The 14,642-nt window shown below is 50.2% G+C and overlaps 1 protein-coding gene across 2 annotated transcripts in view; it reads left to right on the forward strand.

The window, feature by feature from the left end:
* LOC149351755 (uncharacterized) overlaps positions 1-14,642 on the forward strand; it is a 94,520-nt gene that overhangs the window by 48,359 nt on the left and 31,519 nt on the right. The gene's annotated exons all lie outside the window — the stretch shown is intronic.

The following is a 14,642-nucleotide window of genomic DNA, read 5'->3' on the forward strand; positions in this document are numbered from 1 at the left end:
TCGCAAGACGGGTGTCAAGCGGTCGAACGGGCTAGGTACCGCATTGTGCTGTCTACTAGGCCACTGCTTTGTTAAAGCTCGTCTTCTTACATCCCGTCTCGCAAAATGGAAGGTTTCGTAGTAACACTAGTCTATCAAGCTCTCTTCTACATCGGTCGCTACCACGCGTGCACCGTTCGTTTTATTTTATTTTTCCCCTTCTTTTCGCCCGCCCTTTCAGACATCTCAAGCGCCCGCTTATAGAAGGCCAGGAAAAAAAATAATCAAAAAGTGGCGTTTCGAGTCGCCGCATCCGTTATACAGAGTCCAAACGCATGCTCGCTCACGCGATCGGCCGCGGCTTCTCGCGCATGCCGCCGGGGCCGATCGAAATACGGGACGAAACCTTCGCCCCACCGAATCGCCAATCGGTCGCGGCGGCGCGGCAATGCGGGTGCGCGCGGCCGGCGCCGGCCATCATCGTTTGCACAAACAAGGTGCGATAGCCAACCCCCTTCGCCGGCACGGCCGCGGAAAGAAAAAACTGCTCTCAGAGCAGTGCAAAGAAAGACGTCGCGGGCGCATTCCTCGGAGCAAGAGGAGGGATACAATAATAGCGATCGCGCGCGCTTCAGTACATGCAGTATGTAAGCGCTCCATCGTCGACTGCCTACCGTGAAAGGGGATCGCGAAAATCAGAAAAAGAAAGAAAACGACAGCCAAGCAACTATCGCGGGAGCGGGCGGGAACGGAAGGCGGAGTGCACGCGCCATTTCGGAGGCGCCCAAAGTGTGCAAAAAAAAAAGGGGGGGGGGGGGGGGGGGGGCTTTTATTTTTCTCCTTTCTTCCCCGTTTGTTTACCACGCAACGATGAAGACGATCGGGTCCGCTCGGTTCTTTTTCCGTTCCCTTTTTTTTTTTTTTCCAGTGGCGTTTCAAGGCCGCGGCAGGCGCTACGGCTCCCGCGCGTAGTGCTCGGTCACAATGGCGTTTGGATGCCCGCTCGAGCTGGCATTCTATGCAAAACACGCTCTCGTCTCCTCGGCGTCGGACGGCTACTGGCTCTCGATAAGTGCGCGGAAAAGAATGGGATCGAGTGGCGAGGCCGGGCCGACCAGCTCGCGGTCACGATTTTCTGCTCCCGCCGAGGCACGATGCCGCCTCCGAGCGATCAGGGGGCCGATCGTTTTACGAGGAGGATGAGCAGTGAGAAGGATGCGATGCACCCGCTCGGGAGGGGGTACGGGGCCAGCAGGCTCGCCGGTTCGGGCAACGGTTAAGGAACGTTTGTGGCCAGTCAGGCTCGCTTTCCTGCGTATTCTGCCGACGATGATGCTTCAAGGCAGTCTCCTCTATACGTTCGATCGAAGTAAAGCTCGTTGCGTGATTCTGCTCATAACGCGGTGACGCCGTTCTCTGCATATTGATGAAGGCCCTGGCGGTTCTGCTTGCTCTAATCATGAGTCAACAGTCAGTGATGTCGGCTTTCCGTCATTGGAGAGATTGAACTTATATCACTGACAACAAGCCGTAAGTTAGCCTCCGTAGGTTCTCACAGAGTAGAAATGAGCGCAGAGCGCGGAGAAGTGTGACCCATCTCTCTACTGCATTACGTGACGTCATTGTGGAGAGCGCCCAGATATATCCATTAATGTGCCAATAATTCCGCACAACAGACTGTTACAAAGTGCGAAGAACTCTTTGAATCCTACAAGCACTTCGCTTAGGTGTTACCTGACGTTCCCACGAACAGGCTGCGGTAGTTGAAATATCTAGCTGAACTTCTGCTTCCAGTACACTTCCCGTAAAGGTTTCTTGCTAGAGACCTACAGGACGCACTTAATACACGTGATATAAGGATATATGATAATATATGCTTAATATACTTTCACCTTGCGCCTAGCGAAGCTGCAGGTGTCAGCAATGGTCAAGTCAGAATTATTGCTGACTGACGGAATGAATCATTGCAATTTTAGACAGCTGCATTCCAGCTGAGCTTTTGGCTGCGGCAGTGACACAGTGGATTAAGCGGTTCTCAACAGCATGTAGTTTTTTTTTGTTGTTTTTTCATCACACCTGCAGAGTATGACGCTCCGCAGAAGTGCAGAGTATTTTGCTTTAAGTGTTGTCCGTAGCTGCTCGCAGAAGTACATGTATTTCGGGCATTTCTCGCTCTTCACGGAAAACGTAAATGCACATATTACAGTGGACGGGCGTTGCTAGTGCTCCCTGTTCATTTCCATGGTCTGGAGACGCGTGAAATGCACGATCCTGCCGGCTACGCGCAAATTTATTTTCTTCCGTTTTTCTTCTCTCTGTTCGTGTATGCGGTGAAGCGATGTGAAAAAGAAGGCGAAAAATTTTCAAGGCGCACGTGACCGTGCGCATTCGGTCCTTACTGGCCTGAACTTCGAAGATGACTGCAAAAAGCCTTTCATACTGAGTGCCGTCACCAACGATGTACCACCACCACTGTGACAAACCTGACCTTATTTAACGAACTACCAGGACGTCCTCTGCCACTACCCATCCCGCGGTTTTCAGCACGAGTCCTGAGAACACGCTGCTCGCAGTGGAATTTTGATCACTTCGCGGGATGACACCTGTTAAGCTGGAGCCGTATTTTGTAACATTTCATTTCATTTTCATTTCGTTGCGACGTCAATCGTGAAGAAACCAACATGAGGCGGGAAGCAAATGACTAATCATAGGCACGGCTAGTCTGGCCGCGCTGCCGCCGCTAGCCACCGTATACCGCCGCTTCATACAATTGGGCCGTGTCACAGTGAGACCACGCTCCACCGATTCGTCAAGAAACCACCGCACAATTTCTTTCCAGTGAGGGAATGAGCGCAGATATAGCTAGCTGGCCAGTGTCAAACACGTCGTAGTGCTCCGTCATCCGTCGGCGTCGGTCAGTCAGTAGGGTGTATGAACATGCGGCATACGAGGTCTGTTAGAAAAAATCCGAGCCTTGGGCCGAAGAAAACAAACTGGCATAACTGGAGCGTTAGAAACCTAATAACCTTCAAAGTAGTCTCCTTGGGACTTCACACACTTCTCCCAGATGTGCTGCCAATGTTGGAAGTATTCCGAAAAGGCCCTTTTCGGAATGGAATTTAGCTCTGCTGTCGTTGCAGCCATAATGTCCTTTCTTTTCTGAAATCGCGCTCCTTTCAATGACCTCTTGATTTTAGGAAACAGCCAGAAGTCGTAGGGGGACATATCAGGAGAGTAAGGAGCCTGTTGAACTACAGGAGTCTGGTTTTTCGCCAAAAAAGTCTGAATCAAATGCGAGGAATGTGCAGGAGCAATGCCGCGAGGGATGCGCCAATTTCTTGTTGACCTCAATTCCGGTCTCTTGCGCCGCACAGCACCACGTAGGCGATGGAGGACATCCCTGTAGTACTGTTTAGTCATTCTTTGACCCTGTGGGGTGCGTACTCGTGGTGTGCCACACAGAGGGGGTCAAAAAAGCAGTCAGCATCACCTTGACATTGCTGCGCACTTGGCGGGCCTTCTTTGGTCTTGGTGACGTGGAATGCGTCCTCTGTGACGACTGGGATTTGGTTTCCGGGTCGTACCCGTACACCCAAGACTCGTCACTAGTGATTACGGCGTCGGTGAAGTCAGGGTAACTGTTTGTGGAATCCAGCATCTCCTTTGAGACTTCAACACGAAGCTGCTTTTTCTCCGCCGTCAGCAGCTTCGGCACGAATTTCGCCGCAACTCTCTTCATGGCCAAATCTTCGGTGATAATGGAATGTGCAGAAAAATTGCTGATGTCCACCTCTTCCGCAATTTCTCGGATAGTCACACAACAGTCCCGCATCACCACAGCGTTCACTTCGGCAATTACCTGGTCATTTCGGCATGTTGATGGCCGACCGGAGCGTGGCTCTCTCTCCACGGATGTGCGGCCGTCTTTAAACCAGTTGCACCACTGCTTAATCTGTGTGCTGCTCATAGCATCATCACCGAAAGCCGTCTGAACATTTCGAATAATTTACACTTGGCTATCACCAAGTCTCTGGCAAAATTTGAGGTAGTAGCGCTGCTCCTCTCGCTCCGCCATTTTCCTTGCAATAAAAAAACCGACGAGAGCACTGCGCACTCCCTCACTCAAACGCTGCTTCCCAGCGACTGACGCTATCGGCAGGCGGGAAAAAATTCGTGCATGCGCACGAGGGTTCAAGGTCGGCTGCTGTAAGCGCGCTTGTTTCATATCCATCAGGTGTTCGCAAAAAAAAAAAAAATAAAGTCGGATACTTTTCTAACAGACCTCGTATTTATGCAGCTGGTATCATAGGCGTGTTTTTGCTACGACCAGAGTACATGCCCCCCCCCTTCCACCAACGGTCTACGTCACTGGGAGCAGTGAGCATTACCAGAGGAACAAATGAAACGACAGCAAAATGAAACGTCACAGAACACTCTGCCTCAAATGTGCAGATGCCACTCGAGGCTTTTGTCTAATGTGTGAATTTCTTCGACCGCTGCTCTTCGAGGCTGAGGGCTTAACCCAGCGGGGAAAAAAAATCGTTTAAAACGTTTGTGCAACATGTACAATAAAATACAGAACACGCATGGACAGCTGCAAAAGTCCGGGAGGGTAATTGTCGAAGGATTTTAATGAGCGACTCTGCCAAACACGCCGATAAGCAGCACCTTCCCATATTCGCAGCAGGCCTCGTTAGTTAATGTGGAAGCATTCGTCCGGCAAGAAAGACGAAGGGACAAGAGGAACTTCTTCACCATTTTCTTATGGTGAAGAAGAAGAAGAAACAGCTGGACAGCATTATACACAGCGTTTCCTCTGGTTCCATCCCCCGAAAAGCGGTGCCGTTCCAAAATGTATTGTGCGCGCCTTTTTTTTCTCTCTTTTCTCTGAGTATGGCTTCAGGGAACAAAAATAAAACTTATATAAAAGAAGAAATGTGCCAAACGAATTACGTTGTTCGGCAAACAACCGGTTTCCTCTTGTGTAGTTTTTGTGCGATCATCGGCTCTCTTGCGCCGCCATTTGTGCCTCTTGCTTTTCATATTCAAACTTGCAGTGTCCCCAACGAAGACAATATGTAAGGCTGAGAAAAATGAAATGTGTAGTGAACTTCAGAGCCAATCCGTGTACCGACCGGGTAACGTGAATTTTGCTCAAAACCAGCGTACGCGCGCACAGCCGTACCACATGAACTACGATCACCTCATCCATGACCTGTTTTCACCTTTGTTATAACTCGAGTTGAGGTGCTCAAAGAAACACTAAGGGCAACTCTATCCAGCTCTTTTTTCTTGTAAAAAAATGATTCAATTCTTTACTTTTCTGATTATTTTAACGCTTGTCTGACATCAAAATACTCTGTTATTGCGTATAAATTTTCGTTGAAAAGTTTTGCTACCCCTCGATTCAAACTTGGGACGTCAAGAGTGAAAAGCACTCCGTGATGGTCGTTTTGAAGTGAGCAGCCGTCCAGCCAAACTTAATGGATCCGGGTCTAAAAACCGTCTTGAGATACCGCAGTTTCTTCCGAAAACAGCTCACGATGGCAAAATCTGTATTTAATTTTTCTCACCCTTTCTAGATTACAAAGGCGCTGTTTTTCATTAAAAGCACCGTCCTTGTAATTAACACGCGGTAATCTATCGACACAGGCAAACTTCATTTTCCCCTCAGTGCCATTTTAAGAAACAGAAAAGTGAGTGGGTTTGTAAGTTCCTTCGTGCCAAAGTAACACTGCATGCGGGCTAGGAGGCGGACCGTTCAGGAAGGCTTCGAGTTAATTTTGACCACCGGAACCAAAGGTATCGCCGGTTTTGCATTCCTCATCCAACGGCCGCAGGGGCCTGCATCGAGCCCGGTAACTTTGGTACAGCAGGAATGCGCCTCATGAAGCCGCGGCAGCGGAAACAAGACAAAAGGAGGGGTACGTTAGGACTTGTTTTGACGGTTACATCTTCCTGTGGTCCGTGGTAGAAGAGATGATAACAAAATAAAGAAAGACCTATTTTCTTTGACGGCGCACCTCTTGGAACCAGCCTGGCAGACCACCCCCGAAAACCGGAGATCTTCAAAACGTTCTTTACCTTAGATACGTTTCTGCCTCCTTTTATGGCAGCGCTGAGAGCGCTTCGCCGTGTGAGCCCATCGTACCGTGAAGCTGTTTGCGCGGCACACTTTACGCTTCTTTGCCAAAGGGTTTCATAGGAGGCAGCCACGCGAAAGGCACAACAGCCGGACTATTTTGCTGTAGCGGGTGGTATTTCAGCGTAGGCGGTTTGCTTCGATTGGCTACGATGCTGTTAGTTGAAAGCCGTCGTCCGTCTAAAGGTTCGTTTGGCCCAACTCGCGTTTAGGTTTATTAGCCGCCTACTCACGAACGCGCTCTGAAATTAGCAGGAATCGTCATTGGCTCTTAGAACGCGCATGACCCGACCTATTCGCGAACAGAGTTTGCTCGAGGAGTTCTTCTTGAGCACCGATGCTGTTGGAACAGTGACTCCGGCCTTCATTTTTTTTTTTTTTGTCCTTCCGCTGGCTCGTGGTACAAACACGACATTTTTAAAACGCGAAACTACTCCAAATCATCGAAACGCACGCCGGTTTTTGCACGTCCTTGATATCGAATCCACAGTATCCATAGGATCAGATGAAATAGCAGGCAGACGTTTCAAGGGGGCCACCGACAAGAAACTCGGAGTGTAGTATACTAGGCCGCGCTACTGGCTCCAGTATTTGCACGGCGTCATTCGAGGCCCCGCTTTAATTGGGGTGGAGCACGCTCACCAAGCAGCTCGCAGCAGTGCCAGCCATGTTCGTCCCATGCACGGCCGCTGCATCCCGCCGCTTCAAAAGCCACGTCCTTATTATAACCACAGCATGGAACAAAAGTGGAGCGCCGTCCGGATGCGCGCCGTGCACCTCTCGGGTCGTTGCTCCTGACGCCAGCGCGCGCGTGGTTCTTCGCACACGCGCGCACACGAGCTGCGCGTGCTGCGACGCGCACTGTCTGCCCCCGTGGTGTTTGTTTCTCTTCCTTTTCTTTTTCAATGTTTATCTTATTTTGACCGAATACACGGGGACGCCACAAAGAGGGGGCCCTCATCTGCGGTGGCGGTCAAACAACGCCCCCCTGCAACGCCGGCCACTCTTTTTGTAGCTCTGCGTGTTGCGTTCTTCATACGCGACGCCGCGTCTCGCCTCGCTTGGCGCGCTGAGCACAAAAGAAACGCGCCGGGAAATTCCTGGCGCTGCGAATTCTTGGTCTGTACGCGCGTCCGCGAAAATGCCCGACCGCGCGCGCTCGAACTCCGCTGGATGCTGCAGGGTCCCGAAGAGAGAGAAGGCTGCGAGGAGGCTGAGTTGTGTAGAGGAGGGTTTGGTCAGTTTATCAGCATCGCGGAGCCAGATTTTTCGCCCTGTCTCTGCTTTCTCTGTCATTTTTGCGCCGAGCGGGGCTCGGCACCCTCCAACCCTGATTTTTCTTTTTTTGTTTTCATTCCCATCGCTTTCCACGGCTTCTGTGCTTTCTCTTTCCCACGGCTAGAGGTCTCTTTTGCGCGTTCTCGCTCGTTCCTGTAACTTTCGCGCGCGTCTTTTGCTTCTTCTAGATGGAACTCCTGGAGCCGTCGTTTTTCCTTGCATTATTCTCGGACTTCGCTGCGTTCTTCCTCGGCTTGAGCAATTTTACTGCGGTCATCAGGCGCCTCATTTTATGCCGCTTTTCAAAAGCCCACATCTCAGCTGTTGGCCTTCATCCCATGTTCTCCACTGGAGCATCTTGCGCGTGTATGCGAGGCATTATCTGCGGCCCACTCTGTGGGAACTGTGCGAAGAGTAGGGAGTCCTCCCAAAGCGCTGTGCGCACGCGTATGTCCTCCCAAAGCGCTGAGCCCTCCCAAAGCGCTGTGCGCGCGTGTGTGTGTTTGTGTGCGTGTGCGTGTGCGTGCGTGCGTGCGTGCCTGCGCGCGCGTGTGTGTCAACTCTTTCTTGCGTCTTTATACCTTCTACAAAGCATTCATGTCTTCCTTTACATTTCTGGAGGGTGCGAGCACTTGTTCGCTTCGATGGAAGAGAGCACAAAGACGTTGGCGAGGTGACGACGCCAGCCTTCCGCTGGTGTCCATGACGATGATTACGCATATCCACTGAGGCAGAGATGTGCTAGCACTAACGTATCGGTGAGTATTATAGTGATCCAGTGGAAAAATGCATCGCAGCAGTTCGCGCCCCTCCGGCTTTGTTTTTCTCAAGGACCGGTGCAGCTGCTTCGTCAGCTTCAAGTACACTGTTCCCCTGCCCCTCTGCGCAAAAAACTACACTGTGCGATGGCAACTGCGGCAGGACCAAACGTTAGCGACGAAATAAAACCCAGCCAGCAAAGCATAACAAAGCCGCCCAGCGCCTTTCTCACTTTCTGCCTCTAATCTACGCTGCACCCAACCCGTCACTCTTGGCACACACACCGCACACGTTTTAAAATACAAGTGGCACGAAATATTTCAGGTCGCTCTCTAGTTTCGCCCAGGTCGTGCTACCAGAAGACAGTGTTTTTGTGTCTTCCAGCAAAGAACGAAATTTTATAACCTTGACGTCTCTAGCGCCACTAAACGTGACTTAGAGCTCGAAATCAGTGGTGGTGCATGTTCGGACATGGTCAGCAGATAATTAAAGGGAAGTGTAAGAGGAGGGACCCTACGCTGTTGCGCCAGAGGAGGGCGGGATCCCAACTGCAGCGATTAGCGTCAGCACAGTCTATAGGTTTCGCAAATGACGTCCGAATGCGCGCAACATTTCCAGTTACTTTCTCTTTATTTTCTTCGGGAAAACCATGCAGTAAATGCAGCTTTCGACAGCATTCCTCGTAAGTTACCAGTTACCACAGGGAAAAGTATGGCATTTGTGACAGCCCGGCGTTGTCGACATGCATAGACATCGCAGTACGTAACCACGAAGAAAGATGCCCTCTTACCATTCGGGTTTTTTCGCGCTATAGGTCGAGCAGCTTGATTTAGTTTGTGACGCATATTATATTGTGGATAACCCGATGGAGCCAACGGTCAACAACGAGAAACTCAGTGCAAACTTCTGTCCCGTGTTCCTCGTTCTCGTCTGCATGCGACTCTGTCGCGACATGCGGGCATCACTTCAGTTACGTCTACGCCCAAGACTAGACGTTCTGTTTTTCTGTTTTCTGGTGAGAGACGTCCACGATGAATGGTCAGGACTCGGAGCTACAATGCGATGAATGCAAACAGCTAGGGAGCCGAAAAGGTGCAGAGTTGAGGGCGCATGCAGCCTGAATACGCATAAAGTGCGCGAGTATGCGTAAGCATCGCAAAAGATGATGATAAATAAAGTATAAAATATGCTCAAGTAAAAAATTTCATCCTGTACCACGCTGTGTGCAAAGTGGCACGACGGTGTGGATTGAGCATCAAGCTCTTGCGGATGTGCGTTGAGGATGTAACCCTGAGATAACAAAATATAAACGTTCCAAACTTCACTCGGATTCACTGGAACCGAGAATGTCTAAGTGCACCCTGCTTTTCGCTATGCTTATTGAATCAGAAATAAAGCCAGAGCACGTTGGTTCCTGTATACGGTGTTTCTTCAGCCAACAAGGTCATCTATCCACAGAGCGCAAGTTGAAAGCGTGTGCTGGATAATAAAAATCACCGTTAGTCAGAACTGAAACCAACAGCAATGGACCGTAACAGCACCGCATCCAATAAGTACTCAATGGAGACTGTCACGTGTGCCTGTTAGTCAGTGAGCTGCACAAAGTAGCGTCGAGACTGGACTATTTGTAAAAACTATATCTCATGCCTCTTTGGAAGTTTCATAAGTGTTTACCGGTGACTCACGCAACACACACTTCAGTACAGTCGTCCCTACGCTATAGACGCTTTACAGCGCCGTATCATGGGGGCTGCCATCTTTGATCACGTGATCACGCCGCCATTACTCGCCTCCTGACCGCTCGGCGCGCGCCTCGTCCCGAAGGCTGCTGCGTCGGACGGTTCGGTTCCGACAGGCAGTGTTTCGGCTGATACGGTTTTAGAGGAGAGGAAAGACGACACTATGGTGTGGCCAAAGCTTGGAAGGACATGTGAGAACCTTAATTTGATCACTTCAGGCGTGAAAACGCGATAGGACTTCATGTCGCGTAGAGCCGCTGAGCTCTCCGCCTCTTCGAGCCAACGGACAGATCGCCTGAATGCTTGTCTTTGCATGCGCTGAAGGCTCTGCTTAATGTTTTTTTATTGTGATTATATAAAACGGCAAGGTTGAATGTTCCTGCGGCCTTACAGGTCGTTGTCCTATTGTGTACCTGCATGCAGACACTACTGTAAAACGCTCACATGCACATCGTATGCATTTGTTTACAACCTGTTAACGGTGCTTAGGAAACCTGAAATATTTCCTACTGGTTGGTTAAACATAGAAAAGCGACAAAAATAAATAGACACACAAAGGTTGACTATCATGGTAGCTGTACCATGCATCAAGCAGCCGTCACAAGCTGGCGTGCAATCATTTCGGAGGATTCCGCGATATAATTGTTATAGCGTGTGCATGGCAACGCGTTCATGCTAGACCAATTTCACAATAACGTCAGCCTCATATAAAAAATTTTGGTGCGCTCGATATGCGGACATGGTCTCTTTGGATGTAATTAATCAGCTTCACTCTGAGCGTGCGAAGTCACTTTTAGTGACTGTCGCGCATGGACCGCGAGCAAGTGACAACCGCCCAGCACAGCAGCCGTAAACCTAATGCTGTAATCCGAATACGGTCCACGGAAACCGCGCTTCTTGGAGCGAAATTGAACAGTAGCACCAAGACGGCGTGTAATACACGGACTGACGGTAAGCGTTGTCGGCTCGCACGGCAGTGCGGTGCACAATAAACAGCAGCAGCATGTAGGAGCGCAAGTCGACTTTTTTTTTTTCGTTCCTAATTCGGCTTCGGGCGCTCCCTTTACTAATGGCCACACACCATCACTTACGATCAATGGGGACTCAGGACAGTGCACAACAACTGAAAGCACGCCGTCATGGTTTCGGTGGCGGAACAGCTTCTTCATGCGGCTGTGTTGTGCACTTACCCTCGCAGATTTTCCGAGATCGAAACCTTTTTTTTATTAGCTATCTATAGCGCTCGCGAACGTGTTTGTTGCGTTCGCCAGTTCGGAAAGGGTGCGTGTCGAATGGGCGCGAACATTGGCTTTACCTACTTGTCCAGTTCGGTTCCGTGAAGCTTGCAAACGGCCACATCCCGCACCTTTAACTCTCTGTCGCAATTCCTGCAATCCACAACACAGCGCGTGTTTCCTCTACCTTTTAACATCGTAGAAAGAACACATTCGGCAACCACCCGCGAAATTTCCACTGCTGCGTTGAAACGTACACGCCGGCGACTTACGAGGCCAGTAATGGCGCCGTGTTCCAAGCGCACGTGTGGCGCCATCTGGTCTCAAACGGAAGAACTGCGCGCTGTAAACGGTCTATAGGGCTTGGCGCTGAGTGTGCGCTATGTGCACTCGTGCACCGGAGACTTATCGTATATCGGCGGCAGAAATGCTGATGTCGAAAGCTTGCTCGTAGGTAACGGAGTCGTTATATTCGAGGAATTACACCATTCGCGCTATAATGTTGCTGTCATACTTCGAAACTTCTCGCAAAGCATTTGCTCTATACTTACAATGTCAATCTCAAGAGTTTGGTAATCTGTTCGTGGTTAGCTTTGAAGCTTTAGGTAGATACACTGAAAGCGGAAGTATAGAAACGACGTCTGTTAAGCCGCATAATGAGGTTCGTGCCATCCATTTTGACCAAAAAGCTTGGCGTGCCATCGCAGGCGGGAAGTGCGACCGATAAGGGCACGCTAGCTGCGCCTGTCGTGTTCGCAAAGCAGCCGCGCAGTTGCTGCGACAGGGGGGGCCTAGCGGAACGAACGTCGCGAAATAATTTAGAACAGCTGGACCTGCTTTGGCACGCAGCCGCATAAATCTCAAAGCCTTGGCGTTTTTGCGTTTCGCAATCTGTCGCGCACTACGCAAACGCTCGTAACGCGGAAGAGCGCCCGCCACCTGCACGAGGACTAACGGAAACGCGCCTTAGCTCCGGCGGAGTCCCAGGATGTGCGGAGCAAGCCGCGCAATGGACACGGCAGTGCGCAGCGAGTGCAGGCTGCATCCCCCCCCCCACACACACGCGCGCACACACACACACGCACGTACACACACACACACACACACACACACACACACACACGCACACACACACACGCACGTACACACACACACACACACGCACGCACGTACACACACACACACACACACACACACGCACGTACACACACACACACACACACACACACACACGCACACACACACACACGCGCGCACGCGCACACATACACACACACACGCACACACACACACGCACGTACACACACACACACACACGTACACGCACACACGCACGCACACACGCACGCACACACACGCACGCACACACGCACGCACACACGCACGCACGCACACACACGCACGCACACACACGCACGCACGCACACACGTGCACGCGCACACACACACACATACACGTACACGCACACACACGTACACACGCACGCACACACACACGCGCGCACGCACACACACGTACACGCACACACGCACGTACACACGCACACACACACACGTACACGCACACACGCACACGCACGTACGCACGTACACGCACACACACACACGTACACGCACACACATACACCCCGTAGAAGGCAAGCTTTCTTTTATTAAAAAATATAAAGAAATATGAGTGCTTGCTGCCGGATTGAAACTGCAAGCACATTGCTCCCAGAGTAGGTTGCGGCAGTATGATGGTTTTCTTTTGTCGTTATTATTTAAAGTAAATCTAGGTGAGCGAAAGATTATCAGAGGGCTGAACATCATGCATGGAAAATCATGCAGAAATCCCACAGGTTTTCACAGGAACCTACCAAAACCTGTGACGAGCGCAGATGGCAGTGAGGCCCTTCGTGGATGTTTCATATTTTCAGTTTTGCTCCAAGCACTGGACACTATTAATGCGAGAATGCATTTAACGTCTACACTTTCACCTCTCTTTGTGGGCAGATTTTTCTCCGTCCGCCCGTCTGTTCACGCAACAAGAAAACTCCAGCAAGTAAAACACACGCGGAAAGATAGAGGCTTGAGTGAGATTCGGCTGTTTGGTGCCACTGTGGACAGTTGAAGCGCGGCGCGCTGAGGCTGTTTGCGCCGGCGCGAGCCTACAGCGCTGCTGCTGAGATAAAATGAAGAAAGAAGGAAAGTGCGGGGGCCTGTCGATTGGCTCTAACTTAGCGACTATCATTGCCCCGTGTAGACAGAAGGGATTCGATAGAAATAGATGCCGAAGAAAAGGTTAAAAGAACAAGCGCGCGTCGAAGCAACCACGTCCGCCGAAGCGACGGCACCGACTGCTGAAGCCTGCAACTACAAACACCCCCAATACCCCGCAGTGTCCTGGCATGTGCAGGTATAAGAAGCTTATGAAAAGGGCACTTGATCATGTAATAGTTAGCTCGCAATTAGTGCGACACTAGCAACCCCCTCTGTAATGCGAAAGCCCTGAGGGTAAAATAAATGAAATGAAATGGAATGAAACAGCGGTGCTAAAAAGGGGCACTAATTTCGTACGCAGTCCATCATATCAAAGGAAAGCAATTATTTATATAAAAACATCATGCGAGAGATAAATTTTATCCGCTTATGAATGCGCAGCATCCTCACGAGATGACCAGAGAGAGAGACTCCTTTCAAAGTTCGCAGCTTTTTATCCTTTTGGAACGCGCAGACTGCCTTTCTTTTTGATTCGTTCTCTGCTGCCATCGAGCACGCGCCTACCTCGTAGCACATGTCCTTGCCCGTTCTTGCACTCGTTTGTAGTGTCCGCATTCGTTTCTTCGTGTGTGGTAATTTTTGTGAGTGGTTTTTCAACACTACGCTCCTAGTTCTTTGCATACGCCTGTCCGACCTTACTTCGAACCCGTGAAACTATTGGAAAGTAACTGAAATTAAGAACAAATGCTTGCGCCGAGAAGTCGACAACAGGCGAGGATTCTAAGTGCATATGTCGCAAACGCTACGTCATCGCTGCTGCATCGTGGGTGCTTACAAGTGACTTAACGAAAAGAGTGCGTAAAGATTTCTTCAGTGACAACCTTCCTTTCGATGTTGCTTACGTATGGATGACATAAATGCATTGAACAGCCTGCATGAATTCCTGCAGTGGGGTAATCTAGGCGTACCACGGCATAAACCACAAATGCTTTACCAACCAAGACAAACCTTTAACTGAGGCTTTTCAGCGTAGCTCCTGTCGTTTAGGTCAGCTTATTAATTTGGCCCAATTAATTAGGATAGTCATGATTGCTCTAGGCGACTGCCAGCAACGCTCCGCCAGTTTCAGTCACGCAACGTTACCGCAATCTTTGTTAAATCCTTGGAATGCGTTACATGCCAACCTTTGTATAGCGACACGTTATGTTGTGACTTCATCTTCCAAATCAAATCACGATGAAAACAGACAACGAAGGGCTCTTCCGTTAGTTATATTTTACTGCAAACTAAGAGGAGCGTTAACGAAATCAG

This window comes from Amblyomma mixtum, chromosome 3 (assembly GCF_055824585.1).
Source record: "Amblyomma mixtum isolate Tamu chromosome 3, ASM5582458v1, whole genome shotgun sequence".
Classification (NCBI taxonomy): domain Eukaryota; kingdom Metazoa; phylum Arthropoda; class Arachnida; order Ixodida; family Ixodidae; genus Amblyomma; species Amblyomma mixtum.